The sequence below is a fragment of the Silurus meridionalis genome, chromosome 12 (genome assembly GCF_014805685.1).
Source record: "Silurus meridionalis isolate SWU-2019-XX chromosome 12, ASM1480568v1, whole genome shotgun sequence".
Taxonomy (NCBI): domain Eukaryota; kingdom Metazoa; phylum Chordata; class Actinopteri; order Siluriformes; family Siluridae; genus Silurus; species Silurus meridionalis.
The window spans coordinates 17,320,513-17,325,444 of record NC_060895.1 but is presented as its reverse complement, the minus strand read 5'-3'; the positions used below and the strand labels follow the sequence as shown (position 1 = coordinate 17,325,444).

The window sequence follows — 4,932 nt, the reverse complement described above, 5'->3', positions numbered from 1 at the left end:
AAGAAAAGCAGAACCGGTTGGAGGTGCTCTGCTGGGTGGTTTGAGGTCAATGATGGCCTGAATCCCTTGCCACATGCGTCAAGGGTCAGCAGAGTTGAAGTGTTTCTCGATCCACTGTTTGTATACATGTTTGTCTTTGCAGATTCCTCTGTTCAGATTGGCTTTGACGATGCAGTGGGTCCTTCCAGTCAAAATACAGTAAATATATTCTCCCGGTTAATTAAGGAGACTGTGTTAATTAGAGACACACATTTATTGAAGTATAACCCTAACCCTTACCCTAACCGTATATTTTCTGCCTTATTCTCTGATTAAAATGGAGAGATAAAAGATGGAGAGGTTAAAATTTTTGCATTTCTATCAGCATTACTCATGATCCTTTGCCTCCGTTGTTATTGAGACAGAGCCAGACAGATTCAGTCATGCTGAGTGACACGGAAAAAGAAGAATATTCGTGTCCATGAACACGAATCAATAGATTAAAGTATGTGACTATATCACAAAATGCAGTGAGACTGTGTTGTGTTATTATACAGTACAGCTGTCCATCCAAATATGCAACCTTTACTTTAATGTAAGAATTTTTTTAAGTGAAAAATTGTGAATGAAAGAGCTGTCAAAGGGCAGATTTTGAACTTCCTAATAGAAAATAAATGTAGGTGAAGCTATACTGTCATTTGTTTCAACCATATATGTGCTGCACATGGTTATACCTTTTATATGCAAGTAATTTTGACTGTTCCACTATCAGATTTATATGCTTTTTATATTTTAATTTCAAACACATGTAATTAATAGCAAATGTAGAGTAGTGTAGTGACTAAATATGTGACTATCTTCTTTCGGCTGCTCCCGTTAGTGGTAGCCTCAGAACATCTGTCACCATGTCACTCTGTCCTCTACATCTGCATCTTTCAAATAAACAACCTGCATGTATTTGACTACAGATGTGACTACAATGTATTATTATTAGATCTTTAAACTGTTACTGACATCAGGTATGTGCTGATTTTGGAACAGTTGCAGCATGGATCTTCAGTCAAGAATACTGTTCTGCTGGATTAGTCTTCAAGGTACAGAATAACATTTACTTGGGATACATAATGCTTCTATTTATTTCACTCTAGTAAATATAGATGGATATTGCAAGTAATAAAAATATTATTTGTTTCTGCTGACTGATATTTGGACTATCTTTCACAGTTGCCTTTGCTTTTGTGGCTATTTGGAAGGTAGAAGTTGTCTCTCCAATGGCAGCACTGGTCTCATCTTGTGTAATGTTGCCCTGTAAATTTAATTACCCTGGTGACACACTTCCTGCCTCTCAGATAAAGGGAATCTGGCATAAACGGACAAGCAATGATCGCATCTATGATGAATATGGTTTTCAGATTGTAAACACTTTCAAGGGTCACACAAGACTAACTGGCAGCCTGGGTGGTAAAAACTGCTCGTTAGAAATAAACAAAGTGAGCTACAAGGACAATGGCTCATTTTGCTTCAGAGCTGAAATCCCAACAATAGACAAATACTCTTTTTTTTTCTGAGAAAAGTGTGACTGTCAATATGAAGTGTGAGTTTGGTTTTAAAGTGTATACCTTCATTATTTTTTCATTATACTATGTGATGTGTTCTCTTTATATTCATTGTGCCAGTCAAAGGTTTTTAAACATTTTATATTAATGTTTTTATATCTGCGACTTTTTTTTTACTTAAACACTGATTTACAGTTTAATTATAATCAAAGTGGGGAAAATAATATTCCCAGTAGTCATAAAAGTGATTGAAGAGAGTGATTAATTATGGGTTTGATGGAATGTTTGTTTATTTTTACTCATTTATTTACTGGGTAAAATAAAATGTAATAAAATGAAAAAAGAAACTCCACAAAATATGATATATCTCACACACAATACTTTCTAAATCCAGTGTGTGTATTTTATATATATATATATATATATATATATATATATATATATATATATATATAAAACACACTGGATTTAGAAAGTATTCTGTGTGTGATATATCAAATATTTTGTGGAGTTTCTTTTTATTACATTTTATATATATATATATATATATATATATATATATATATATATATATATATATATATATATATATATATATTTTAGATCTTTATTTTAGAAGTGTATTGGTACAAAATTTATAGTTTTGTATGTACATTGGTTTTAAAGTCATGGTTTTTAATTTCGGGATGGTTAGGAGAAAAAAAATGCAAAACATAAAACTGCTTGTAATTTTTTATTACAGTTTACTATTAACATTTGTGATCAACATTTAAATAGTTTACATTTTACATCCCTTTGTTAAATAATATATAAAATAATTTTATATTTTATTAAAATAAAATAAATAAAATGTAATTAATGCAATGGTTTGCAACCGCGACGTCCGCTTGGTCCAAACTGTAAACCAACAAGCTAATTCGGGTTTATGAAACGGTGTGTAAAAGCATATACAAAACAGGTACGAAACAGCAGCTAGCGCTCTTTGGCCGCACCTAAAAAAAACAAACAAAACACATTTCAAACAGTTTCCCCCTTCCCCAAAATAACCCACAATAAAAGTTGCTTACCTCACAAACGGGATTAAACTATTGTCACTTTATGCTACCTGCGTTCATGCACACCTCCCTACAAACACATTCAGACCATGATTAGCAACTAATAAAATAAAACAAGCGACTCACCAGGGGAACGCAACAGGAAAGTAGAAGATAAAAATACCTTTTCTAGCCACCCAGCCTACAGATAAGAAAGGAATCAAAGTGCCCCACTCAACTGTGCTTTTTTTTAATAAAGCCACAAACACGCCGACATAATTACGTGGCACAGGTGTGCTCAATGTCAAAGCGCAACTCCACAGCAGTGGGCGTGTCTTCGGATTTAAAATGCACCATTATTTATGCATGTCTATTTGTCTTCATTTTAAAGACATTCAACTGGTCACACATGATTTTAAACCATGACGTCTTAGTGTATTACCAACAGTAACCTTGGAAATGGTGGTCCCAGCTCTTTTCAGGTCATTGACCAGCTCCTCCCGTGTAGTTCTGGGCTGATTTCTCACCTTCCTTAGGATCATTGAAACCCCACGAGGTGAGATCTTGCATGGAGCCCCAGTCCGAGGGAGATTGACAGTCATGTTTAGCTTCTTCCATTTTCTAATGATTGCTCCAACAGTGGACCTTTTTTCATCAAGCTGCTTGGCAATTTCATAGCCCTTTCCAGCCTTGTGGAGGTGTACAATTTTGTCTCTAGTGTCTTTGGACAGCTCTTTGGTCTTGGCCATGTTAGTAGTTGGATTCTTACTAATTGTATGTTGTGGACAGGTGTCTTTATGCAGCTAACGACCTCAAACAGGTGCATCTAATTTAGGATAATAAATGTAGTGGAGGTGGACATTTTAAAGACAGACTAACAGGTCTTTGAGGGTCAGAATTCTAGCTGATAGGTGTTCAAAAACTTATTTGCAGCTGTATCATACAAATAAATAGTTTAAAATCATATATTGTGATTTCTGGATTTTATATATATATATATATATATATATATATATATATATATATATATATATATATATGTCACACCTTAATAGTTATTATGGTGATATGTATAGAATTGAATGAAAATATAAATAAAAAATAAGCGTTAGTTAATAAATAAAGAATATTTATTAACACTTACAAGCAATTTTGATGACAAGTTAATGGTTGAGTTAATTCCTTAACCAAGCTTTGGTTGATTTGAAAGTGTGATTGTGATCATGGTCTTGCTGGAGAATGCACTTACCACCTAGATTAAATTTTACCAAAGAAGATAACATTTCTCCTCAAAATAACCCACAATAAAAGTTGCTTACCTCACAAACGGGATTAAACTATTGTCACTTTATGCTACCTGCGTTCATGCACACCTCCCTACAAACACATTCAGACCATGATTAGCAACTAATAAAATAAAACAAGCGACTCACCAGGGGAACGCAACAGGAAAGTAGAAGATAAAAATACCTTTTCTAGCCACCCAGCCTACAGATAAGAAAGGAATCAAAGTGCCCCACTCAACTGTGCTTTTTTTTAATAAAGCCACAAACACGCCGACATAATTACGTGGCACAGGTGTGCTCAATGTCAAAGCGCAACTCCACAGCAGTGGGCGTGTCTTCGGATTTAAAATGCACCATTATTTATGCATGTCTATTTGTCTTCATTTTAAAGACATTCAACTGGTCACACATGATTTTAAACCATGACGTCTTAGTGTATTACCAACAGTAACCTTGGAAATGGTGGTCCCAGCTCTTTTCAGGTCATTGACCAGCTCCTCCCGTGTAGTTCTGGGCTGATTTCTCACCTTCCTTAGGATCATTGAAACCCCACGAGGTGAGATCTTGCATGGAGCCCCAGTCCGAGGGAGATTGACAGTCATGTTTAGCTTCTTCCATTTTCTAATGATTGCTCCAACAGTGGACCTTTTTTCATCAAGCTGCTTGGCAATTTCATAGCCCTTTCCAGCCTTGTGGAGGTGTACAATTTTGTCTCTAGTGTCTTTGGACAGCTCTTTGGTCTTGGCCATGTTAGTAGTTGGATTCTTACTAATTGTATGTTGTGGACAGGTGTCTTTATGCAGCTAACGACCTCAAACAGGTGCATCTAATTTAGGATAATAAATGTAGTGGAGGTGGACATTTTAAAGACAGACTAACAGGTCTTTGAGGGTCAGAATTCTAGCTGATAGGTGTTCAAAAACTTATTTGCAGCTGTATCATACAAATAAATAGTTTAAAATCATATATTGTGATTTCTGGATTTTATATATATATATATATATATATATATATATATATATATATATATATATGTCACACCTTAATAGTTATTATGGTGATATGTATAGAATTGAA

At 34.6% G+C, this 4,932-nt stretch overlaps 1 long non-coding RNA gene across 1 annotated transcript; it reads right to left on the bottom strand.

The window, feature by feature from the left end:
• Window positions 1-2,338: 2,338 nt before the first annotated feature.
• LOC124394925 lies at window positions 2,339-2,886 on the bottom strand. Its single transcript, XR_006927573.1, has 3 exons — window positions 2,754-2,886; window positions 2,603-2,660; window positions 2,339-2,527 (listed from the first exon to the last, which is right to left on the bottom strand). It is a non-coding gene; the product is annotated as an uncharacterized LOC124394925 (long non-coding RNA).
• Window positions 2,887-4,932: the final 2,046 nt, after the last annotated feature.